At 39.7% G+C, this 27,581-nt stretch overlaps 1 protein-coding gene across 1 annotated transcript in view; it reads right to left on the bottom strand.

Annotated features, from left to right (window-relative positions):
- The window catches only part of MACROD2 (mono-ADP ribosylhydrolase 2), a 1,971,347-nt gene that overhangs the window by 11,912 nt on the left and 1,931,854 nt on the right, over positions 1-27,581 (bottom strand). The window lies entirely within an intron of this gene.

The following is a 27,581-nucleotide window of genomic DNA, read 5'->3' as shown; positions in this document are numbered from 1 at the left end:
AACAGCCTGACTGCCAATTGTTCTGTCACCCTCCATTGCCCTCTTAAATTTAAAAATACTCCTGGGATTCAACTTCTTTTGCAGAAAAGGTTAAGGGAGGAAACAGTGGGTTGAGCTGCCGGAATTCTTTAGTGCTGTCATCTACATTCTCTTTAATTTGTGAGATAATCGCATACATACATACACAATTTCTCAAATTTAAAAATCTGGTAGCATGAAAGCAGGGAAACTTGGTTCAATCAGAACAACCTACAATTTAAATTTAGGGAAGTGTGTGTGTGTGTGTGTGTGTGTGTGTGTACGTGTGCATGTGCATGTGCATGCGTGTGTGTGTGTGTGTTTAAGTTTATGTAGCTTAACCTTTGAGGAGAAAAGGGAGAAAAGAAAACCTGTTTTGCCTTAGGCATGCCTAAAAGCTGAAAGATTTATCTTCCTGGCAGTGAGGGTTTTTTTGTTCAAACACAAAATGAACGGCTTAGATGCCTTCCTAGGAGACATTCTCAGATGCTGCCATTTTTAATTGCTGAGAATCACGTCTTTATTAATCTCTGTCGTGATTGATCTCTATTTCGCACAGTGTGTCATCCCTTTGCTGTGGCTGAATCTATAGAACATGCTTAAAGGTAGTAGTAAGTGGGTTGTTTTCTCTTACTGTGAGAAACTTTCCAGATAGCCTAAAGGACGACAGTATCTTCCATCTTAGTTAAATACCTATTACGTTTTCACAGCTTGAAGGCCAGGGGCATTTAGAAATAGAGATACAGGTAAAGGTCTGGCAATCTATAATTTCAAAATTGATATTATTTCTATACTTTTTTAAAGCATAAGGTTGGGTGCATTTTCATTACATGAGTATGTACTGAGCTCAGAGTATGTTAAACTTCGTGTGCCTGTTGGTGAGTAAGAAGCAGGGATGGTAAAGGTCCAGTTTATAATCTCCTCAAAGGAAGGGATCCTCAAAGATAGATCTTGCCCTCTGATAATGATGGACTGAAGCTGACAGTCATGAAGGTTGACTCAAAGATGACCAATCTCTGAACCCTGGTGGATGGATGGTAGGAAGGTCAGTACTTGAAGACACATAAAACAAACAGAGTGGAGGGAAGTGAAGAAAACCATTTTAGATTTGAAGCCTGAAGGGCAGGGCCATATAAGTGGAGATAGCAAACAAGCTTTTGCATCCAGTCCCGAGGAAGCGAACTGTGAATAGGCATGTGGGTATTTGTGAAATGTCAATGTGGAAGTAACATTGATGAAATGAAGGTAGATGAGAGAAATCAGGAAAAGGATAACAGAAGAAAAGAAATGACCAACAGACCCCAAGCCTTCAGGTGAAAGTAACTGTGCCCAGAAGTTGTTTTCTTTAGTTACTGAGGATGAGGTTGGGAAAGGGAAAGAAAACTTGAACCTCCCAACTGGACTTAAAAGCATATCATATTCTTCTCACTCCACTAATTCTAAAAAGTGGACCATTTTCAATTTCTCATCAACACATTCCTCTAGCACAATTACAGAAGAAATCTTTGATGGATTTCTTTAAGGCTCAGAGCTGAAAATCTTGGTTAATTATGCTTCAAAACAGAATTGGGGAGAAATGGAAATATTTGATTTCATATAAACATAATAAATTTTTGGATGGAAAAAATACCATAAGAAATGTTTAGAAGAAAAATACTATAAATTGAAGGAAAATTCTTATACCTTTTATTATAGAGAAAGGGTTAATATCTTTAAAGTACTTCTAAAAATACAGATTAAGAAGATCAAAAATTGGGTAGAAAGTTGAGCAAGAAATTTAACAGTTCATAAAAAAAAAAAGTGGCCTGTAATCACATGAAAGATGATTCACTTTGCTCATAATGAAAGAAATGCAAATTGAAATTATACTGAGAAAGGGATTTAAGCCTAAGGTGAATTATCATGATGTAGACTAACCCTCCTATGAATAACAGGAACACTGGTGAGGTTATTTAAGAAACTATTTTCACTCAGTAAAGAGCCATCAATACACACAAGCTCGAGGAGGTATAACATGGTGAGTCTGACATTCCACATGTGCCAACAAGTTGAACAGAGCCTCCAGATGTCTTATGAGGCCTGAGGGGTGGGGTGGGGCAAAACTTGGAGATCAGGGCTAGCCAAAGAAGAGGTGCCTAGAAAAGTACTCAAGTCTTCTGTGGGGCACCTAAAGGGTTATATTCTGGGGGCAAGGATAAACCTGATATAGACCAGCTCTTAAAAAAACTGAAGTCCAACTTTTAATCAATTCAATTCCTGATTATATAGTAGTGCTCTGCTCACTATTACTGTCCTGTCAGAACAAATAAATTTTGGAAATAAATCCTTTCCAAAATGAGATGAAACCACCCAGAGCCTCAAGCTGTCTCTATAATTATTCACACACAGTGTCCAGCATTCAATAAAAAAATTACCTGGCATTCCAGAAGAACAAGAACAAATCACTGAAATCCAAGAGAATAAGACAACATGTAGACATAAGTTAGAGATCTGGATATCATAGAGACAATTTAAAAACTGTGATTAATATATTTAAGAATTAGATGCCAATTTGGAGAATATCCATGGCAAAGGAGTTTATCAGATAACTAGGCACTACTTAAAATGTCAGATGTAAATTCCAGAACTGGAAAATATACTATAATTGAAGTGATTCATTTAGTAGGTACATCTGGCAGCCATTAGACACAGAAGGGATTAGTAAACTGAAAGCTATATTAGAAGAAACTATAAAATACAGATAAAAAATATAGAAAAGAGTTAGTAGACATATGAGATAAGGTCTATCCAGTGTGTAATGTGGCAAAAGCAGTATTTAAGATATAATGACTAATTTCCCCAAATTAATGGGATATCAAACCACTGTTTTAAAAGTGCTCTGATCTCTAAGCAGAATTAATGCAAAGCAAGTATCATACAGGCCAGTTGTTCAAAAACTGCTGAAAGCCAAGGTTAAAAAATAATATAAAATTATCTAGTATACATGGATGGAACTAGAGCGTATCATGCTTAGCGAAATAAGTCAAGCGGAGAAAGACAAATATCATATGGTCTCCCTGATATGAGGAAGTGGTGATGCAACATGGGGGCTTAAGTGGGTAGGAGAAGAATCCATGAAACAAGATGGGATAGGGAGGGAGACAAACCATAAGTGACTCTTAATCTCACGAAACAAACTGTGGGTTGCTTGGGGGAGGGGGGTTGGGAGAAGGGGGGTAGGGTTATGGACATTGGGGAGGGTATGTGCTTTTGGGTAAATTGGAAGGGGAGATGAACCATGAGAGACTATGGACTCTGAAAAACAATCTGAGGGGTTTGAAGTGGCGGGGGGGTGGGAGGTTGGGGTACCAGGTGGTGGGTATTATAGAGGGCACAGCTTGCATGGAGCACTGGGTGTGGTGAAAAAATAATGAATACTGTTTTTCTGAAAATAAATAAATTGGAAAAAAAAAATAGTGGTTAGACAGTGGGAGGTTCTTGCTTTACAGGCTTAGATAAAATTACAAGGAGACAAGAATTAAGAGGAAGGAAATAGAAGGTCCTGATGGAGCTACATTTGAAAATAAAAATTAAAAAAAGGAGTAAAAAAAAAAAAATTATCTAGTATACATCAAAATAGCAATGACAGGACTTCCAGATGCCTTCTCAGCAAAAATAATGGAAGGCAGAAACAATGCAATGGCATCTTCAAAGTGCAAAATTTCATACCAAACAAAAGTGTCTTCAAATTTGAATCTGAAATAAAATTTCAGGGGAAAAGAATCATAATTTGTTCAGGGACAAAAACAGTAGACCTACACTGCCTACACTGAAGGAATAATTTTCACCATACTCAAAAATCAATTTCAGGTAGATTTTAGAACTAAGTGTGAAAGGTAACTTGGAAAAAGACCTTCACATCATTATGCAAAAATTTCTTACACAGGAAAAACAAAACAATAATACTCACGGAAAAGACTGGTATGACAATCTGGACAATACTAAAATTAACATTAATTTATGGAAACACACCATTAAGAAAGTAAAAATAAAACAGAGTGGAAGAAGGTATTTGTAATATATATATTACTGATTCCTGTACTGAATAAAAAGAAATAAATAGACAAAATAACAGGAGAGACAGGGACCCCAATAGAAAATGGGCAAGACACAAACACGTATGTCATAAGAGGATATTCTGTTAGTCACTTAATTTTTTGAGTGACTTTTGCCAAATCTCAGTATTTAGAAGCCTTGGCTTTTTCACTACTAAAATGACTACAGTATGTTCTAACTCCTTGTCTAACTTATAATATGTTCTAACTCCTTGTTTAACTCTCTGAGACACCATCAGAACTAATTAACACCTAACAGTATTGTTATTATTTTTTAAGATTTTATTTATTTGACAGAGAAAGACAGAGAGGGAACACAAACAGGGGGAGAGGAAGAGGGAGAAGCAGGCTTCCTGCTGACAGAGAGCCCTATGTGGGGCTGGATCCAAGGACCAAGGATCATGACCTGAGCCAAAGGCAGATGCTTAACGATGAGCCACCCAAGCGCCTCATTATTATTATTATTATTTTAATAAGAAATGATTACTCTGAAAGGGAAATTAATTGACCTGACACTATATATTGCTTCCCTGACTCTCCCTTCAGGGTTGTTGTTTGTAGTGGGATTTAAAGGTACCTGTGGCCAACTCTTCCATGAAATATCTTTCAAGGTCATTACTATCAATGATAATAACCCTTTGGTGTTATTATGGAGAAACCCCTGTGGCATCACAGATAACTTTTTATCTAATAGGCAGGATGCTAGTCAAACAATGCTCAATGGAAATGAAGACACAGAACACTTTTTAAAGAACTGGGTGAGAGACAGAGGAAGAAGTTGAAGAAAGCAAAACCCAAAAGGCAGATCAAAAAATAGTGAACATAAGTTTTGTCTTTCCAATCTTATTATTTTGTAACACAAAACATTCAGATGAGAAATCTCAGGTAATGTCACCATATTGGCACAGATTAGTGGAGATCCATGACACAGAGAGATAAAAACAGAAATCAAAGTTGTAGCTCTATATATTGCAGCATTCCAGGAGCAGAGAGAGGCATCATCTGTCAGATCTGTTTCCAAAGACTCTAAAGGGTATGTTTGATAGACATTATTAATTTATTTAATGTCATGAGTATGCAGGATATGTGCATGTGGTATGAATATATGACTGTGTTGCTGTGAATGGTGTGTGTGTGTGTGTGTGTGTGTGAGAGATATATTTGGGAAGAGGGAGAGGAATGACAGACATTTATTACTCTGACGTGTGTGATGTGGAACTGGTATTATCCTATCAGCTTTTACCCTCCTGGGCAATGCAACTGAGGGCCCGAGAGAAATGAGTCCATTTCATATAGACAACAGATTCTGATCAAAGCAAAAATTGCCTCTACAGCTTGTTTACTCCAGTTTGCCCGTCCCTCCCCCCACTTTGATTGCTCCGGCTTAGAACACAAGCAAGAGGTGCATTTCAGGGCTCCCAGCAGGAGATGAAAGATGCTAAAATAGAAAGTGTCTGGGACATTCAGTACCTTTTTCATTTTCAATTACCAACAGCAACTGTCCTCCTCAAAGCCTTGATTATGGTAACCTTTTGTAGGTCAGTTGTATTACATAAAAAGTAATAAATTAAGCTGGACTCATCATAAAGAAAAGATACTCAGATGCTCATAGGATGCAGTTAACCAGATTTTTAATACATAAACATAGAGAGATGTTGGAGGGTCCTTCAACTTTTTCTTTTGAGATTTGTGTTAACAATAAACTGCATGCAACAAATAGAAGAAATAATTATTTCTTAGAGTACATAGTTTCATAGGTGTAATGATAGCCATAGAGAGAGCTGGGCCCGTCTGGATTTAAAGTGATTGGTATTGACCCAAATTAAGGTGGTATTCTTGAATTTTCTTGACAACTTTTGCCTTATCTGTCTTCCAACCTCACAATTAATGTGGTGGATTAGATAATTATTCAGAAATGTTTACTTCCTATCTTCTACCACCATGGAAGTCTATGTCACTGTCCCTTGACATTAGACTTGGCCATGGAATTTGTTTTGGCCATTTGGATATTAGGAGAAGTGAGTCAAACAGCGCTTGAAATACATTTGTACAGTTGGGATTTGACTTCTCATGCTCCTGCCTTTTACCCTAAGATCAACATGCTTTAGGGAGCAGTTGATCCAAGGAGAGTATGACCTGGGTTTAACACACAGCCTGACTTCCTCCCTAACCCACACTAAATGTAGTTGATTCTCATATCCATGAACAGAAGATAGATGATTATTGTTCTAAGCCCATGAGATTGAAGATGGCTTTCTATGCATTATTGTGGTGATAGTTGCCATTCTTAATAATACACTTTAATTGACTCAGTCCTGACATTCCTTCTTAATTTTGTCCCATAGCAATCATAGCTATAAAGTTATGAGCTTGATTTATGCCTAGTTTTTCTTGAACACATACTAATACTTTATTAATGTTAATTAAATGAATTAATTTGTTAAAGATGTGTTTTGGGGGGATTTCTGTATTAATTTTTTTGGAACATGGCCTGCCCATTAGATCATTTGTTCAGTTTTCCCTTCATTGTAGGGAGTTTTCTTTTCTATATCTTGACTTCTGAATTTCAGGGACACCAACTGTTCCCACATAGAGCAATTTATTCCCTCTCTCTTCTATATATATCATTTTTTCTCGAATTGTTTTAGAGTTTCTGTGTTCTTTTTCACTGTGATCATCTCAAGCCTTTTTTCTTTGTCAGTAACTTGGTCTTTGCTGTTCTTAATTGATTTATTTTGCTAACGGTTGAAAAATGTGTCTCCTTCATGCTTACATTTGAGATCATTATGCCATTTTATCACCTTAACTTCAAGATTTTTAATGTTCTTTTGAAATTCTTTTATAGCTATTATAAGGACTTTTTCTCTTTGTCTGGAGTTGTGTTTTCTTTTACAATAGCTTCTTCATCTGTGTTTTGCTGGCTTGCATGCTTACTGGCTTCTTTCCTTCCTTTCTCCTCTCTGTCATGGCTTCTAGTGCTTGCAGGACGAAATGTGTGACATATTCATTAGCATGCTTCTTCTTTAGCAAAGTATCTGCGGCCTGTTGGTCCTTCAGGAGCTACACAAGAGAGTGTTTTCTTTTGAGGACTTTCTTTAAGAGAGGTAAAGCAGCCAGAGCTGTGCACCACATTATTTGTTATGGATTTCTCAAGTGAGAGTGAGTGAGAGAGAAAGAGAGAGAGACAGACAGACAGACCATCCTAGAGCTTCTCTATTCTCTTTTGCTGTTTCTATTTGTTTTTTGTTTTGTTTTGTTTTTGTTTTTGTTTTTGTTGTTGTTGTTGTTGTTGTTTTTGTCTCAGCCTCCCACAAGAACGCTACACAGACTCCTGGGGTAGGGAGGGCAAGTCCTTCCTCATGGAGGTTTCACTGGGGGCTCTCAAACTCCTCTTCCCTTGCTTCTTGCACACTCAGAAGATATTACCTTTTTTAAAAAAAAAATTTCATCTATTTATTTGAGAGAGACAAAGAGAGAGCACTGACAAGGGGGGTGAGAGGGGCAGAAGGAGAAAGAGAAGTAGATTCCTCCCTGATTGTTGGGGGAGGAGGGTCTATGTGGGGCTGGATTCCAGGACCCTGAGATCACTACCAGAGTCTAAGTCAGATGCTTAACCAACTGAGCCACCCAGGTGCCCCAGAGATCTGGCCTTACTGATTTTCTCTTTTGTCTTCTATTTGGTGAAATTCCTGGTTTTCACTAGAGGTAATTAGTTCTAGGCATTTGTTACTGGTCTGCTTTTCTTCTCCCATTTTACTCCCAACAGGAGATAATTGAAATGGAGAATTACAGAGGGTTTTCCTGTCTCTTCAGGGAAGGGTGAAATAAAAGGTGTTCAAAGCTGACTATATACTTTTGTGGAAGTTTCCTTTTCCTCTCCCGGTTGGGAACGTAAATGGTAGCTAGTAAGATCCTATTGGGGGTTATTTCTGAGCCTGGTAGATTTGGGGGGTAGGCTGGAGCAACACCAGGCTCATGCTTTCAGCATTTCTGAAAATGTACCTTTTCTTTTGTTGACTACCAGCCCACCCTTTTGTCTGATTACTGATTTTGTTGGTGTTCTTCCTTTGCTTATTGTATTTCTCTCCTTTCATATTGTTATTTGGGGGAGAGTGAGGTTAGAGATCTGACTTCACACCACCATTTATTATTTGGGGGAGAGTGAGGTTAGAGATCTGACTTCACACCACCATTTTAAACCTATGACCAGGTGCACAGACTGCTTTGACTTGTGTGACTGAGTCTTCCTTACAAGTCTCACAGACACTTAACCGTTGTCAGCATCTGGTTTTAGGCATGTTTATCAAATGACAGTTCTGATTATAGACTTGATGTTATAGCCTGAAATTTGTTTCTCTCCAAAATCATATGTTGGCACTCCATTCCCCAATGTGACTATATTTGGAGATATGGCCTTTATAGAGATAACTATCGTTAAATAACGTTGAGGCCCTCATCTGATAGTGCTATGGCCTTGTAAGAAGAGAAAGAGAGAGTGAGAGAGGGTGCGCTCTGTCAGGGGAGGACACAGTGAGAAGGAGGCCATCTACAGGCCAGAAAGAGAACTCCCACCAGAGATCAAATTGACCAACACCTTGAACTTGGGACTTCCCAGCCTCTAGAACTCAAAGAAAATTAATTTCCATTATTTATACATCATACTTTGTTATGGCAGTATGAGAAGACTGATATGCTTCATTTCTATTTAGTTCATACTTCTTTGGGACAAAGGTATAATTAGAAAGCATCTGTCCCCTACCTAATTTACTTTCTTCCCAAAACCTCAGTGCAAAGCTGCTACTTGACCACACAACCTCTTTTGATCACTTGGACAAACACTGCAGATATATGCCCATGGCTCCCTCTTCAAAGTCAAATAATGAATGATTAAGCTGACAGGATCATGCAGGTGGAAAATTCACATATTTCTACAAGATACCCTTTTCCATGGCAACACACTTCTTCATGTATCATATATTGGGAATATTCTACTCTGATCAAAATCAGAAGCTGTCTTTAGTAGGAGATGAAAGGCAGTGGCAGTAACGGCGGGGGGGAGCATAACATACACAGATTCTTCTTTTATGTTTTACCAGATGATGTGCCTCCATATTGTCATTTGAGAATGGTCTGGAAAGTCATTGGTTATTGTCCAAATAACTGCTCTACAGAAAAAGCCAATATTTAGGAAGAAAAGAAAAAAAAATGTGCACTGGATATTTCAGTGCCTACCATGGGCTGGGAGACAAAATAAATGAGGTATATTGCTGTCTTCATGAAGTTCACAAGCTAGCTGAGCGAGAAAGAGAGAGAGAGAGAGAGAGAGCGAGCATTAGAAGAGACAGAGATCTAGAGAGACAGAGAGAGGGAGAGAGGGAGTTAACTGCCTGCAAGTTAAGTGACATTGTTACCAAGAACTGCAGCAGCACAAAGGAGAGAGTGATTCACCTTTTCTGAAGGGGGTAAAGAAAAATCTTGGAGGACAAGCAGATGGCATGTAAGCTGGGGGCCACTGGCTGAATCAGTTTTAGATGTTCTGTACCCATACTAGGCATTTGGATGGGTAGAAATATCTCTTGTCTATAAAACATCTGAAGGACTCAGCTTTTCAAACCTTCAGCCAGACTCCCTTAGGCCCATTCCTTTTGACTCTTCCTCCACCCCCCACCCGCTGCTGGCTGTGCTGCTCCCACAAATTCTGAAAACAGTTCAAGTTCCTCTGTACATGATCATGATCACTGAAGGCTTTCCAGGTATTGTCATGTTCGGCTTAACTGAGCTAGATGCTGATCAAATTCTACAAGTCTGCCTTTTTCTTTCCCTTTTCCAGGGATCAGTTAAGCATCTAATAATTCTCAGTAGGCCTCATTATGCATTCCCCACCCCCTCCAGGGCCTGGCAGGAATGGAGACCACAAGGAGGCCCTTCTCAGCCAGGGGCTGCCAGCACGGGTCTCAGATCTGGGTCTTCCCAGCAGGAATAATACAAATTGGGTGTTTCTCAAACTCCCCCCCACACCATCACACACCGTTTGTGGCTTTTGTTTCTCTAAAGCAACCAGATAAATCTGCACACAGCACAGTTCTCGTGAACACAGAGATACGTATTTTTTCCGAAGGAATCTCTTGATTCTTGCACTTTAATAGGGTTTTGACTGTGTAAGGAGCCACAGTGGGGCAGCTTTGGGTCTTTCAATGGTTCTTCATGTGGCATCTTTCATAAGGTAGCACAAACTTTGGTGGCAATCACCAAAGCTGGATTCTCAGAAACTTCATTGTACACTTAAGGCTCCTGAAAGAAAGTGCCTCTGATGGCTTGGGTTGAAATCCTGCACAATTAAGTATATAATTCTTGAGTCAAAGAATAATTTAATCTTATGTATCCTTAATTATAGACTCTTTAATGATTTCCAGTAGATTTTGCCCTTTTTGTATGTTACATTTTCCTAAATAGCACAATTTATTCTGAACATTTAATAAGACCGAGTGCATCACCTTTGTCCATGACCAAAGTACTAGAAATCTATACCCAGGAAGAAAGCTGCATCCAGGAAATAACTAGCAGATTTACAGAAGCACCAGAGGACGGTTATCAGAGGGCTCTGAACTGTAAGTAAGTATATTCAGTTCTCTACAATAATTCCATTTCTGGTCTTGGCCCCTAACATAAATTCTTTTAGCTTCAAAAAAAAAAAAAAAAAAAGAAAAAGAAAAAAAAGAAAGAAAGAAAGAAAAAAAGATACACTTTTCCTTCCTAGGAAAAGTTTTTAAACATACCTGGTATTAAACTCAAGCCCGTTTTTTCCATTCAGCTTTTCTTCTCGAAGTCCTATCACAGATACCTGGGTCTTAATCTTTGAGTTTCTTTGGATTTAACCATCTTTATGTCTTCTGAGTGTTTATCACTATCATCAAACACACACACGCACACACCCTAAAATTCTGTCTAGGCCACATCCACTAACTATGTAACTAAATGTGTAACTGTTATTAAACTCAGCCAGAAGCCTTTTTACTAAAGAGAATTCAAAGTTACCTGTGAGAAGTCAATGTTATCTTTGTCAACCTCCTCTGTTTAGGGGCTTTCAGGCTGTAGGTCTATGCTATTTCTTGTTGTTTGAATAGGACTGCATCCCTCAAGGAATAAAAAAGACTCCTGACCATATTCCAATCCAACCAAACCCTTCCACAGATGTGGACACCAGGTCTCAGAGAAGTGGCATGGTTGCCTCAGGCCACCCAGCTACCAGGTGAGAACTAAAATTTCTCCTAACTCCACTCCTAGGATGTTTCTAATACTTCACCCAACACTAGTGCCACAGGTGAGAGAGCTGAAATAAGACTGGACTTTGGGATGCGAATCCATTTGAAGGCAATGGACTTGAATGTCTTTCACATTCTTAAGATGGCTTGGGTGGGGGAAGGTAGCACAAACTTATTCATATTGAAGAGAATAGGTCCCCGTCCGATGCCAGGGACTTCTCTGTGGTCAGTGGCAGCCGGCTCCGTAGAAATGCTGGTGTGCTAAGGCTGTCCCCTCCCACAGGGTCTCCACGGCTCTGGAGCATGGGTCATATTTCACTGCCAGATATTTTAGAGCTGAAGCTTGGTGGTTTGATTAACCTTTTATAGATGGGCTCACTCTGTCCTCTTTAATCTGGAAAACCAGGTTAATGCCACTCTGGAACTCCTGGGGTTAGAAGTACATGGTGGCTTGCTTTGGAATTCAGGAAAAAGATTCTAAGCATGAGCAGCATAAGGTTTCCTAGCTTCTTTGGGCACCAGAGGATCTGAGGGCCCTGGAACTAAAGGCAGTGGTCACAATGGTTGGGTCTGTGATGATGTCATCCTCCAGGCTTCAGAAGTCCCCCTGGATTCATGCTGTAGCACTAGCTTCCTGGGGCTGACATCACTGGGCTGCCCAGTCCTCTTCCTGAAGAGCATCTACTGGCCTATTGGTTTACAGCTTGATTAACTCCTGACAGCTGAATTTTGCTTTTGCCTTGACTGATGATTTTGACTAAGGGTTAGAATTTTGACAACCAAGAGATCCCTAGCCCTCTGGCTGCATGTTTGCCTCTTCTCTCAGACTGTCTTAGGTACTCCTTCTGTCAAGCTGCCTTCATTCCCTGTGTGGAAACAGCAACTTTAGTGAGAGAATGGGCTTTGAGGACACCAGATAATGGGCCCTGCACCTGCTTTATCACTTGACATTTAATCTCTTGTTCTAGGAGACAATTCAGGAAACTCTTTCATAGTAGAAAAAATAACATCCAGAATTTCCCTTTCAGTCAAAGAAATCTTAATCCTTTTTTTTGTTCGTGTATTTTACCAAACTAGAGATCCTGTCACATAACCTCTTCAGCAGGATAACAATTCACCTTTGAGGAGGAGCCAACCCAATTTTGATTTATTGATCTCAGGCCACAATGCTTTTCTTAAAAAAAAAAAAAAAAAAAAAAAAAAAAAGTGCAGACTAGTCTATATGTGATTGTCAAATAAAAGCCTGAAGACCAGGCTTTTTGAAGTTAATGTCGTTCAATTTACAGAATTATACAGACTTTTTTTGCTTGTAAATTTTTTTAGGAAGTCCAAAATAATGCATCAAGAAGCAGGAACATTCTCCCTGCCTTGTGGCCTCCTTTGGCAATTGGAAAGAATTATACTAAAAGCTGCCCTCCAATTTCAGATTTCTGGTTTTGTTACATTTAATCCAGTTGCTATTTGATTTCAATAGGACATGGATTATTTGTGTGGCTGTAAACCTTGGAGGAGGAAAGAAGATGGGTTTTCATATAGTAGTAAGTGTGTGTCTTCCACTACAAAGAAACCTCTATTGGAAGTGTGGTGGTGGTGGCCAGTGTGTGTGTGTGTGTGTGTGTGTGTGTGTGTGTTGGGGGAAAGTGGAGGGATGCTCCTTAAGGTTTTATTATGCAGGAAAGAGGTTGTATCTATTTTGTGGCCAAATTGCTACTTCTGTATTTCATTGATTTGAGGACACATTTTTTTTCTTTACATTTTAACATCTGGAAAGTTGAGATGAATTGAATAATCAATGGCTCTACAATTGCTATTAACCTGAACTTGAAGCCAAGTTCAGACAGAGGATTTACATTGGCTTGTTAGTCACTGGACACAATCAGAGATCAGTTAAATTAAATTCCCTGCCTGTGGTTTCTATGAACCACACTGGGATATGAATTCAGGACACAAACCTTCAAGATTAGCACCTGTTTGTGATTCAGCTTCTTTTTTTTTTTTTTTTAAAGATTTTATTTTATTTATTTGAGAGAGAGAGACAGTGAGAGAGAATGAGCAAGGAGAAGGTCAGAGAGCGAAGCAGACTCCCCATGGAGCTGGGAGCCTGATGTGGGACTCGATCCCGGGACTCCAGGATCACGCCCTGAGCCGAAGGCAGTCGTCCAACCAACTGCGCCACCCAGGCGTCCCTGTGATTCAGCTTCTTTTATTTTATTTATTTTTTTTTTTAAGATTTTTTATTTTATTTATTTGAGAGAGAGAGAGACAGTGAGAGAGAGCATGAGCGAGGAGAAGGTCAGAGGGAGAAGCAGACTCCCCATGGAGCTGGGAGCCTGATGTGGGACTCGATCCCGGGACTCCAGGATCAGGCCCTGAGCCGGAGGCAGTTGTTTAACCAACTGCGCCACCCAGGCGTCCCTGTGATTCAGCTTCTTAAGGGAGACTTTTTTTTTTTCCTTTCTTAAAACTATTTCCATCAATGCCAAAAGTAAGACACCCAAGTCTCCTGGCTTTTTGGAGCAGTTATTTTTGGTGCTAAGGTCATCTCCCCCCAGGCCACTTCTGAGTTCCCCTGCTGCTGCTGGGGACACAGTAGCCCCGGGTACTTGGACAGCCCCTCCCTCCATCCCCCAAAGCATCTCTCTGCTTCTTCACTAGCAGTGCTCAGATAGCTTGTTCAGCCCAGGCATAGGACAGTCCAGGGGTCCTGTGCATACAGAAGTCTGAGAATCATTTGCTTATTACCTGCTCTTCACTAAAAATTGCTGGGGATTTAACAAGCCCAGGAGTGACCCTCAACCAATGAAGGAAGTAGCTTTCATGGGTCATTTCCAATGGATGAAGGATGAAGGATAATCCCCCAATGTCCCTGTGCTTCCAGGGAGAGATTCTGTGGTGTGCTCTGCCCAGTTCCTCAAAGGGGCCTCAGTGGGACCAAGCCCAATTTCTCCTAGTAGTAATCTCCTCATGACCCATACTTCATTGGCTCCTTCCCTTCCATCTCATTTCCCTACTCCTTCGCTTGTGCCTCTTAGGGATCATCCTCTAAATAAATACTCGTACCCAAGGTCTGGCTCGGGATCTGCTTTATGGGCGGGGGGGGGGCACATAAATTAAGGCACTCTCCCTTCTTTCTCCTTTAACCTCACCCAAGGATGTATCTCTTCGTTGACTTATACTGAATTCTCCATTTGGGAATTTTTTTCTTACTCAGTGATAGTTAATGGAAGAGTAATTCTTATAACTGAAGGCATCTTAATTTCAATGATACATTATTAAAGAAAAATAAAAATCCATGGGATGTCATAAACACACTGACTATGCAAAATGAGTCATTAGCTTGTCCCCCCCCACCCCCCACAGGAATCAGTATAAAGTTTTAAATAGTTATGAAATGCTCTGGCTACCCTGATCCAACTAAGCTGATTTGGCACATACATGTGTCATGCTATGGGTCTCAGGTCTTATCATACAGTTCTAAAAATCACTATAGGAGATAATGGACATCAAACAGTTGTATTCCAGGGGCAATACGACCCCTTGGAAAAGCTATTTGTTTTTTCAGATTTCTCCTAGGTAACATGGAGGTTGATGAGCTCATGGTAGCACCAGTGATTCACTTGGATTTTTCAAAATGTGGTCCATGGACCATCTGCAGCAGACTCACTGGGAGATTATTATGAAGTATGCATTTCTAGGTTTCTTATCAAATCTATCGACTAGGAATCTGTGGCTGGTGGGGCCTGGCAATCTGCATCTTAATGAGTCTTCCCCAGTGATCCCTGTGCACATGCAAGTTTGGGAATTATCTGCTTTTCCACTTTTTTTTTTCTTTTCATGAAAACAGCACCTTTAGGGTTCCTGGGCCTCTTATAGTATGCACACTTAATGTATTGACTAATAGAAATTATATTTGTAGTTTTTCAGTTATGGCAAATAAATATTTTTTATAAAGATAATTGAAACATTGGGAGTATTATTATCTATTAACAGGTGCTTCTTAAAAGATAATTTCATACAGAAATTCTGGAATTCATTCATTCATTTAGCAAATTCTTTTTTTTTTTTTGAAGATTTTATTTATTTATTTGACAGACAGAGATCACAAGTAGGCAGAGAAGCAGGCAGAAAGAGAGAGGAGGAAGCAGGTTCCCTGCTGAGCTGAGAGCCTGATATGGGGCTGGATCCCAGGACCCTGGGATCATGACCTGAGTCGAAGACAGAGGCTTTAACCCACTGAGACACATAGGGGCCCCTCATTAAGCAAATTGTTATTCAATGTCTTTAATTTGTTAGGTTATGTGATTACGAGGATGAATGGGGCTCTGTCCTAATGCAAAGGCACTGACAGTATGAAGGGCTGTGGCATCAGGGTTGCGAGCATGGATTTGAAGTGTGAATTTGGATTCGGCTACTTCTTTGCTGAGTGATCCTGAGCATGTTATTTAACCTTACGGAGATGCAGGTTTCTAATATGTAAAAGGTGCAAAGTGATGCCTACCTCACAAACAGGTAATGTATATAATGGGGCACCTAGTGAAGTGTTTGGCCCATAATAAGTAATTATGAAAAGCTATGATTTGAGCAGTAATAAAATATTAAAATAATAAAATAATAAGATGTAGGTGGTATAGGCAGTGGTTATGCACGTGGATTCTGGGGTCAGATTTGTGGGGTTTCAATCCTGGCTCTGCCACTTACTAGCTCTGCGAGTCTGGCCAGGTGACGTCACCTCTCTGGGTCTCCTGCGCAACTCTGCTTCCTCTATTTGACCTTCACGTACCTTCTTCCGCAGTAGACTTTTTCACTCCAACCATTTACTGTCTGTTTCACAGAGAGCCCAAATGGCACGGCTGTTATTTGGGCATGTTTTCGGCAATGGGAGCAGTGTTCCTGATTGATTACAGACTGAGGAGACAGTCGTTAGGGAGAGGGAGGAGTAGCTGATAAGACAAAGTCCACTAGACGAGGGGATCATGAGATCATCAAGAAGACCTGGGGCAGCAACAGTTACTGCTGCTCTTCATGTTTTTTTTTTTTTTTTAAGATTTTATTTATTTATCAGAGAGAGAGAGGGGGAGAGAGCAAGCACAGGCAGACAGAATGGCAGACAGAGGCAGAGGGAGAAGCAGGCTCCCTGCTGAGCAAGGAGCCCGATGTGGGACTCGATCCCAGGATGCTGGGATCATGACCTGAGCCGAAGGCAGCTGCTTAACCAACTGAGCCACCCAGGTGTCCCGCTCTTCATGTTTTTAACATGAGGAATTGTCTTAACTTTTGGAGGCAATATTACTTACTGTCATACCCTTGTGAAGGGTGTTGCTATATATTTTAACATCCTCTGAGTTTATTATTTTCAATTAAAAATTAGTCCATCGGAATGAGTCATGGCAGAGGCACTCACAGGAATGGAGACTGATTCATCCAACAATTAGGCTACTGAGAGATCTCTGTGTCCTGTCAGCACCAGAGAGCTTTATTTTCTGTTTTCTAAGCAATGTAATTTGCTTATACCTCAAACACCGGGCTTCCTTATTTTCCTATTTATTATGTAAGTCTCATATGTAAAATCACATGGAATGAAGACATGCAGACTTTTGTCTCTAAAGAAGATGGGCTAACTGTGCCCAGTATGGGGCTTTGACTTAATTTTCTTGTGATGCGGATAGGTTTGCTTCAACCAGTCTCACTTGTGTGCAGCCCTCTTGTATTTAGAGGTGAAGGTCTTGGCTATAGTTTTGGTGCAGCACTTAATTAAGAAAGAGTGAGCATATTGGACTTAATAACAAGTTCTGGCCAAAGTACAGTACAATCAACATTCTCATCTATAAGCACCCACTGAGCATCTATTAAGCCACTTTGAATTAATTAATTAGGAGACATTAAGTATCTACCCTGTCCCAGGCTCTTTATGGAAAACCAGGAAACAACTATGTAAATACAGTCTCTGTCCTCTAGAGACTCTGGATTTCAAGTGATTGAAATCCCAAGGGATAAGAATTATTCTGGGTTAATAGAAGGCATCTTACCTGGTCTGGAAGGAGAATTAGGAAGTGGTTTCAGGGAGATATTTCTGGACTAAGTCACATCCCGGCTGAGCCCTAAAGGTTGAATGGGAGTGGCCAGGAGGATAGGCGCATGGGAAGAGTTGGAGGCACAAAGGTTCAGAGAAGAGGGCACGTGGCGAGTGAAAGGACCTGCTAGTTGTTATTGCTGTAGTTCAAGATGGCCGCTGTTTAGAACTCAAGGGAGGTGGCCAGACAATAGGAACCAGTCCTTGGAGAGCTAAGCCATTCAGAAGGCTATGAGACCCATGGAGGTTTTGTCAGGGGGTGGCATAACAGATTGCCCTTTTAGGAAGTTTAGTCTGACTACTGAGCAGAACATGAATTTAAGGGGGGTGGGGTGGGAAAAACCAGAAGTGAGAACAGTAAGGAGGGAAGTCATTTTCTTCTGAGCACAGAGCTGAACCATACATACCATCTCAGCTTCTTAAATAGTAGGTGGGGCTTCATGACTCAGTAGTAGCCAATGGATTGTGGGCTGAAGCAGTATGTGCTACTTCTGGGACTGGCACCTGAATACCCTCCTGTGTGGTCCTCCACAGCCCACCCCCTCATCCACCGGGCCGTGGCAGCAGTACTCAAACTTGAGAACCACCTGGACAGCTTGTAAAAAGCATATTTCTGAATCCTAAAGTCAGAGCCTCTGATTAAGCCAGTCTGTGGTAGGACCCAAGGATTTGCATTTTTAAGGAAGTTACCAGGTGATGGTAATGGTGCTGAGCCAGGAATCACAGTTTGGGTACTGAGGCCCATTACAAAATGTATATAGGCCGGCTTTATCTGGGGTTTCCGAATGATTGTGTGGACCAGTATTTTTCCTCCTCAGAACAGCTTTGGAGTGTGAGGTGGGTAAGAAATACACTTTTCTCATGGTAAATCATTGAGATTATGAGGTTGTCTCTGTAGTCAGCCTACTCAAATTAATACAAGAGGCACTTATCTAGGGCACATGTGAGAAAAAATTACAATGTGTGTGATTGCCAGTGCTGTGTCTGTCACAGTGATCAGTTTTATAACTGGACAGAGTGCAAGTGTTGTTTCAAGGCTCAGGTTACCTCCCTCATCTTGTCCACCTCAGCCTAGGACTTGCTCTTCCCTTTCACAGTAGACTTACTATGATCACTCATTTGACCTTTCTTGCACTAAACCATGTGCAGTAGTCAGGAATTCTACTTAAAATCTTAAAATCCTATCTGAAGCTTCACATGAAATAAGATATTCCAAAAAATAATTGTCATCTTGATGATGTGTCAGTAGACACACAAATGCCCAATGAGTAAGTAGATGGAGGTGTGCGCCATTCTGTGTTCTCCAACAGTCCTTTGCACATGCTGCTCCTTCCCCCTGCAACACTGGTTCACCCCCACTCAGCGTAGTTAATTTTACTGAGTTTAGACATCAATCACTTCTACCAGCATGGCTACTTAGATGAAATTGTGACTAATTATGACGCCATGCCCATTTTCTTATCTCTACAATTTATAAAATATGTATCATACTATTTTGTAACCCATTATTCTAAGTAAGCTTGTTCTTTTGAAATTATTTTTGAATTTTAGTTCTCTTTACAGCACTATAATTTTTTTGTTTTATTTACATTTTACTTACATTTACTTACATTTCTATAAAAAGCTATTTATGTTTAACTCAATGATTATCTGATTAGTCCAGGACCCTATTTCTATGAATCATTCAAATATTTAATTAATGATGCCCAAACATTACCTGGCCCTTGGAATGTGCTCAGCAATTTTAGAAATGGATTTATGGTTTTACTTAAGCCATAAAACTGGACAAAGTCTCCAAGAAAAACTTTTTAAATAAAAAAGAATAGAGACCTTAGGATGCTGTCCACAGTTAAGAAATAGAATAATTTGTTAAGTTAGAGAAAAAGTAGGTGTGTCCACATCATGCTTGAAAGTCAAGGGTAAGTCATGGGATGAATGTCGCATATCAGCCAGGCACAGTCAACACTGGGAGGAGATCACTGAATGTGAAATATGGAAAGCCATGTTTGGTATCCACATTTGTAGTCCAGTGTTACCAGAGCTGACACCTGAAGCATGAGTAGAACTCTTTGATAACAGAGGGAGTATGCTGTGAAATAACAGAGATAGTCATGGAGATGTCATGCATATAAGAGTTTAGCCATGGAGGAAAATATAGCAATGTGGGGCGGAGGGGGGGCTTGGTTTTCCAAGACAGGGAAGACCTGTATATGGTTGAAGGCCAAAGGGGAGGAACAGGTAGAAATATATACTTGATGCTGGGAAATTGGAAATAATTAAAGAGACAAAGTATTGTTTGACAGAAAAGAAAAAAGGATTCAGATGCAATATTAAGGTTAATTTTTGGAAAGGGGAAAAGTACCTATCATGTCAAGACAGAGAGAATGATAGGGGGAATGTATCTGGATCAAAGATGGTTTTGATGGAGAAGATAAAAGGTTAGGGGATTTCTGCTTTATTTTTCTCAGCAAAGTGGAAGATAGGACCATCTGTGAGGAGAAAGGGCTTGGAGACAAGGAGAAGGAGAAGACGGAGGAAAAGAAGGAGAAGAAGAAATGAAGAAGAAAGGGAGGAGGAGAAAGACAGGAAGGGGGAGGAGAGGAAGGGGAGGATAAAGAGGGGTAGAATGGAGAAAGTTTAGAACAGCCACTGTAAGACGCGTGCTTGGGTAATCAAAAAAGATGACTTATCCACAGGAGCCATTAAATGTAGCACATCAATAACATTATTTTTTAGCCTAGAAAAAAAAATTAAAAAGACCATGCAAATTTATAGCACCAGAAGCTTGGCATTGCTCTGAAATAAGTACCTGAATTGATGATCTCACTGTTGTATTTCTTCTCCTCTGAGAGCTAATTCCAGGCACTTAATTTTTGATGTCTTAAGTCTTTTGTGTACCCTTCCTTATATGGCTTCCCCTGGCCATCTAATAATATTCACTTTTTCATATTTTACTCTCTGAAATTCATATTCTCTATTCTCAAATGAATTTCATATTCTCCAGTGAAATGAACTTGGTGAAGAGACTGTATGGTCTTTTTGCTGCTTTGTGTTAGTTTAGCAAACTATGGGAAATGGCAGGGAAGTGACTATGAATTAGAGATTGTACCTGTCCCAAATAGCCTTTGTGGGAGACAGACTCATGATTATACCATTTCGGCACCTTGTGGCTAGACACAGACCATATGATCTAGAGAAGCTAGACTAAGGACATTTATCCATCCTCCAAATATTTTGTGAGTGTCCTCTATGTGTCATATAATGTGAACCTCTGCTAATAGAGTGGTGAAAATGACAGGTAAGGTCTTTGCTCTCTGGATATGTGTTTGAGGAAAATAAAAGAGTGTGGTGAGATAGAGACACAGTGAAAAAGAGTTACTTAGTTTGAATGATGGGAGAAGATCTCATCAAGAGAGGAATTTCAAAATGAGACCTAAGTGAGAAATCAGCCATGCAGAGATGCAGGAACAGGTGTTTCCTTGAAGGAGACACATCCAGAAAAATGACTCAGTCTCAGATAACACTTGGCCTGTTCAAGGAGCAGAAAGGAAGCCAGTGTGGGCTGGAGAGTAGTGAGGGAGGGAGGTAAAGGAAAGAGATGCTGTTGGAGAGATTGACAGGGGCAAACAGTTTGAATTTTATTTTAATGCAAGTATTCAGTTCCTAAGCAGTTTTATTTTTGCTTTGCAAAGGCCACAGGATGCCACAGTATATTCTTTATAACGCCACCAAAAAAAATGATTGTTAATGAGTATAGTTCATTCAGTCATTCAACCATCATAAATTGTGCACCAACCTAGTGTCAGACACTTTTCTAGGCATTGAAGATTTAGCAGTTAGAAAGCAGAAAAGTTCTTGTAGTCATGGTGTTATATTTGAATGTTTGTGGGGGGGGTGCTGGGTCAACATTTTAGGTAAAGGAGTAGTAAGTGCAAAGACCTTGAGGCAAGAGTATACTCAAAACATTTGAAGAAAAACAACAACATAAATGAATAAAGAGAAACTGGGAGCAGAGAAAAAACACAGGGCAGGCTGGGAGAAGAGTGGGTCAAGATTATATGGGTCACTATAATCTTGTGATTATATGGGGGATTTTTGAGGAGAAGCTGGAGATTATGCTCTTATTTTGTAAGAGTATCACTTCACCTGTGGTAAGACAATAAACTGCAAGGAGCTGTAGGTTATGGGTAACTGATGCAGAGGGAGATTTGACTTGGGAGGAGGTGGAGGAGGAGCGATGTGACCATATCCAGGTATATTTTGAAAACACAGGATTTGGTGATGAATTGGGCCAGGATTTGAGGAGAAAGAGTTAAAAATAACCAAAATTTTGGATTTGACCACCAGGAACAAGGGCCATTTGCTCAGATGAGGAAAGGCTGTAAGAATTGCAGATGGGGAGCAGATATGAAAAGCTCATTTTTGGAAAGGTAGAGTTGGAGTAGTCCTGAAAAATCCAAGTAGAAATGTTTATTAGAGGAATCCTGAGTTCAGGGGAAATATCAGGAATTAAGGTAAGATTTGGGAGTCGGCAGTTATTGGTGATTAATTTATTGAGGTAGGGACCAACTTACTGTTATTTTGAATCAAATCAAGTAACCCAGTAATGCTCAACTTCAGAGGAAAAGGAGGAAGATGGAGGCAAGTAGGCTAGTGTTTGAGAAGAAAACTTCTAAATAAGGATCCAAGAGACCCATTTTTCAGTTCTGATTGTTCACGAACTTTCCATATGACAATGGAGATTTGTCCAACCTCACTTTCTTAATTTATATAACAAATGGTAAAATAAAATAATCTCTAAGTTTTCTGCTGCTGCTAAACTTAAGATGAAAAAAAAAACCCCACAAAGTCATAATATATAAAGGACTCTTATAAATTAGTAAGAAAAAGAGAATAGTCTGCTAGAAATATGGACAAAAGATACAGTTCTTTAAAGAAAATATAAAAATAGTACTGAGTAACCAAAAATGCAACAGTATAATCAAATAGCCAAATGTAGTTTGCCCTCAAATGTAATAGTGTGACTAAATTAATAGGAAAACTATATAACAGGAACAAGAACAATAAAATACAATTAAAAGGAAATAAAAAGAAAACTAAAAGTGCATATAAATCAAAACTTTAAGTGTTATGGAGGATTCATAAGACCAGCTACTCTGGTGACAAAGATGCCTTGTAAGGTGGCCAAGATTCAGCTTACTTCTAATAAAAGTACTCACTGTAGAACAAGACAAACAACCAATTATAAAATTTGTATAGAAAAACAAACATTTAAAGTCTATTTTCCATTCAGGAAAATTCTCTAAATGAACTCATTCAATGTACAGCACTTTTTTTTTTTTTTTTTTTTTGCTTAAAGTGGATGAACAGAGCTGTAACATACATCAGACTGAGTTAGTTGAATTAAGACTGGTCAGTTCAGTAACAAGCAATTGGATGTGTAGTCTCCTCCAATTCCCCAGGTCACCACTGTTTTACTTTTCTACAGGGATGCCAAAAATAGAAAAATCCACCATGATATTAAACTCAGAATTTTAGTTTAAGAAAGAGTGTTGTAGTGTTTCCACCTGATGTGTACTTCACATGTGGTATTTCAATTGCATCTAAATTGGTAGCTTAATTTGAATGGTTAAATCATCAGTAAGTGATTTTGTGACAAAACAGTTGAATAGACACATGGGCCAAGTTTCTCCCCTCTTAATCTTCAATACCTGACAACATAGGGTCATAAAGTAAGAAATAAAACAAAACAATAACCAAAAAACCCAGTCCTCTTTGCAAGACTGCCACCGTACTAAAAAGTAGGAAACTGTGAAGTGTGATTTCTAACAGCAAAGACATCATGGCACTGGGATATAGTCCTCCTTTCCTGCCTCTTCTGCCTCTCCCTTACCTTTCTATAAGCAGAGGATGAAGATACAGGATTAGATTTAATGGATTACAGAGCTCTCTAACTCTAACACACACAGGTGCACAAGTCGAGAAACTAAATGGTGACCATGGTTATGCTGGAAGGAGAGGACAGGGTTCTTGCTTGGCAAAAGGGTCAAGTGTATTGAACATTAGAGCAGATGTTTAGGCTAGGGAAAATGGCCAGGGATGAAAAAGGGACTTAGCCCAGGGATATTTAATCTGCTATTCTGTTATTTTTCTTGGCTTCCGTTGAACCCAGATGGTGATCAGGGTTTTCCCCCAGCACACAGACTCTTGTGTGTGAACAGAAGGCTTGTTACTTTGCAAATGACGGATATGTGAAAATCTGACCTAGTTATCTGCAAACTCAAATAGGACTCCTCCTTGTGGGTTTATGACAACCTGTCTTCCCATCTAGGGAGCACAGATTAGGCTGCTAATGCCATCTTCTCTAGCATAACAATGTGTCATTTATTGAGAATCTTTACAGACTTGAACGTATATACATCAAATGCTTCTAATAGCAGTAAACATCTGATATCCATTTTATAGATGAGGAATTGGGACTTGCAAAAGTTAGAAAACCTGCTTATGGTCATCCATCCCATCTATCTGAAGACCAGGCTTGTGGTTGACCTATGTAATAGGCAGGCCCATATTTTGGAGCTCAACAGAGGTGGTAGAAAAAGTTTTAAGAAAACCCAGAGAAAAACATTGACACTTCTTGTTCTGGAAAAAAGCCTTGATGTGCAAAGTGTTAAGGCTGGAAGGGGATTTAGATCTTGAGTTGGGGATCCCCTCATTTTGTAGATCCTCCAAAATTAAGTGACATAGTTGAGGATGCAGAACCAGCTGGTAGCAGATACAACTAGGATGAGATCTCATGACTCCATTCTTCAGTTCAGTGCTCCATTTACCTATGGTCTATCTCAATGATAATCCTCAAAACACTGAAGGCATATGACACATAGACCAAAAATATCTACCCAAACCTTCTTGCACTAAAGGAATGCCATTACTTAAAATTATGGTTAGAAGAACCTGCAAGGTGGTAAACTGGAAGGCCACTCTGTGGATTCTGCATAAATGTTACTTTCTCTGTATCTCTCCTGGGAGTGCACAAAATTTGAAGGACTTCAATGTAGCAACACTGAGGTGGGCCATTTGCTAACTAAAACTGAAGGACTTGGCGAATCAGGAGAATCAGCCTTACCGCCGAGACTTGTAACACTGCTGTGGGCAAAAGCTCAGGCTCTAGCATTCTACATATGTCAGTGGGGGATTGCAGCTACCATCAGCACAATGGCCTTGACTGGGGATAGTCTCCCAAACCATCCCTTGAAATGCACCACAGTATGGAATCTTGATTTTTTTTTTTTTAATCTGTAGTTTTTGTTACATGTATATACAAAGTAAAACTTCAGAAGTATGAAACTCTTCTCTATCCCAGACCCACCTCTAAGAGACAATCATTACAATTTGTTTTAGTTCTCTGGGTGGTCACTTTCTTACCTTTAAATAACATGGAATTAAGCTTCCATTTTAATTTATCTTTCTTAGACAATAGCTACTGACTCTTGCAATGACCAGTGCTGATATATTATTTATGCCACGCTCTCTCTTCCTAGATTTCAATAACTGAAATAATTTTCTTGCTTTGCTATGGGTAATTTTTGCATCTTTAATTAAAGCACCCAAAGTGTACAAGTTCTCTAACCTTTCCTTTTAGTTTTCCACAAAGTTGCTCTTACATAATCAAGATCAACATTTATATTCTGTTTATAATCATTATAAATCAAAATGACTATTCTAAATGTTAGAACTTAAAAATAACATTTTTATGATAAAGGCTATAATAAAATTAAAATTGAAAAGATATTGACTATGCTTTATTCCTCTTCTATACATATCACATTTTTTAGCAGCCAGTCGCCATTTTTGCAAGTGGGAAGGACAGTGCCACCTCAGGAAGCAGGGAGAATATAGAACAGGGTTTCTCAATCTTGGTTACACTTTAGAATCACCTATGGAGCTTTAAAGAATACTGAGGCCTGGCTGCCATCTTAACAGCATTGAATATAATTGGTAGGCAGTATGGTCTGGGAGTTGGGCTTTTGAAACTCCCCAGGTAATTCTCATTTACACTTAAAGTTGAGAGGAAGTACTGATCAGAAAGGATACGTAAAGTCTAGCCTTTGTGACACTTTCTTTTAAATATGGGGTAAATGGGGCACCATTTGGTGGCTCTGTCAGTTAAGTGTCTCCCTTTAGCTCAGGTCATGATTCTGGAATCCCAGGATCAAGTCCCATACTGGGCTCCCTGCTCAGCAGGGAGTCTGTTTCTCCCTTTGCCCCTTACCTTGCTCATGCTCTCTCTCTCTCACTCTCTCTCAAATAACTAAATAAAACCTTTTAAAAAAATAAAAAATAAAAATATGGGGTAAAGCCAAAGACCTAAAGAGAGGAGGCATATAATATGTAGGTTTCGGGGAAAGTCAAAATTTGAGGAGGGGCTTTTGCTCTACTCTTTTAATTTAATTTAATTTAATTTATTTGAGAGAGAAAGAGCACAAGAGGAAGGGGCAGAGAGAGAAGGAGAGAGAATCTGAAGCAGACTCCATGCTGAGTGCAGAGCCCAGTGTGGGGCTCAGTCGCAGGACCCTGCAATCTTGACCCTGAGATCATGACCTGAGCCCAAACCAAGAGTCGCCTGCTTAACCAACTGTGCCACACAGGTGCCCCTTTTGGTCTACTTCATATTTGGGATTTAGAATACATGTCCTAGGAGGATCGCTTCCTTCACTCTTCTGCTTAGGCTGAGAAAAGATGGTGTCTCTGGGAGATTAAGTTTAGCTCCTCGGAATCTCTTCATGCCTTGTCATAACCAGAAGTCCCCGCATGTCCCATGGCTAGGGTATCCAGAGCATGGCTGGTGATGCCAACTGTTGAGTTTACCTGGGCAGTCACCATAGCTGGACATGACCCTGAGCAAGACCACCATGTGAAGCTGTGCAGGCTACTTATGGCACATTTGGCAGGGGTGTTGATGTCGATTGCGTCCCCCAGAGTTGTGAAATATGGAGGCTTGCGCCTGCAGCTGAAAAACACAAAGTGAACCCCAGGAATGAAGAAACACTAGGAGTCACTGTCACACTGAAGGGCCAATTGAGATCAAGGGGTGCTGTCATTAGAGAATCACCAAGCCTGGACTGGACTAGCGAGAACAGATGACAGATTTTGATGTTCGCTAAGGGCAGGGGGCTCAGTTATTAGGTAGCAAAGGAACATTGCCAGAGAAGCCAGAGGACAATGAAGGGGAGACATGAAACTCTGAGAATATACATACAAGGGAATAAACTGCTAGATACTTAAAATTATTGGATCAAATTTGATTTTCTTTCTTTGTTACACAATAGGATAGAGTTTTAAGGATTACTGTGTCTACCAGTACTATTTAATGTGTTGATGATCATCTCTATCCTTTTGTATTTCTGAATTAGTAAGTATAAATTGTTGGCCATCTTACAAAATGACATGAACATTGTTTCCAGGTAGGTCAAGAAGTACACTGTGATTGTGGATTTTCTCTACAGAGAGAATGTTCTTGATGGCACTAGTGTCACTCAATAGGGAATGCTTGTGGCATCAAAGTCAAATTGATTATCATGGTACCAACATTATAGTTTGCATCATTTTAGAGAAGATTTTCTTGTTACAGTATTTTGTTTCTCTACTCTTCTCTATTGTCACCAGAGGTGGGTAGAGCATGGAAGTTGGCAAGCTTAGTTTAATGTTCATTGTAAAATGTGTTTCTTAGGAAAAGTTGAGTTTAAGCAAATAATAGCCATGGATATAGACATCTGAGCAAGGGAATGATCAGAGATGAGTTTTAATACATTGTTGTCCATGTCCAATCATGAATGGCATTTTTGTTCCCCCATTTAATTTAGCTTGACAATGCAGGGGGAAACCCATAATGCCAAAATTTAAATTATATTAGAAATGTTGTTGGGCATTAAAGAAAAAATCTGTATACATATAACCGAATTCCAATGAAAATGTATTAGCTATGATACGGCAGTGAAGTCTTTACACTCACTTATCATTTCATATTCCCTAGCTATTATCACACTTTTTTAAAAAAAAATTTATTTATTTATTTGACAGAGAGAGATCACAGTAGACAGAGAGGCAGGCAGAGAGAGAGAGAGAGGGAAGCAGGTT

Source organism: Neovison vison, chromosome 8, assembly GCF_020171115.1.
Source record: "Neovison vison isolate M4711 chromosome 8, ASM_NN_V1, whole genome shotgun sequence".
In the NCBI taxonomy this organism is placed as follows: Eukaryota; Metazoa; Chordata; class Mammalia; order Carnivora; family Mustelidae; genus Neogale; species Neogale vison.
This window is presented reverse-complemented; position numbering and strand designations above follow the sequence as displayed.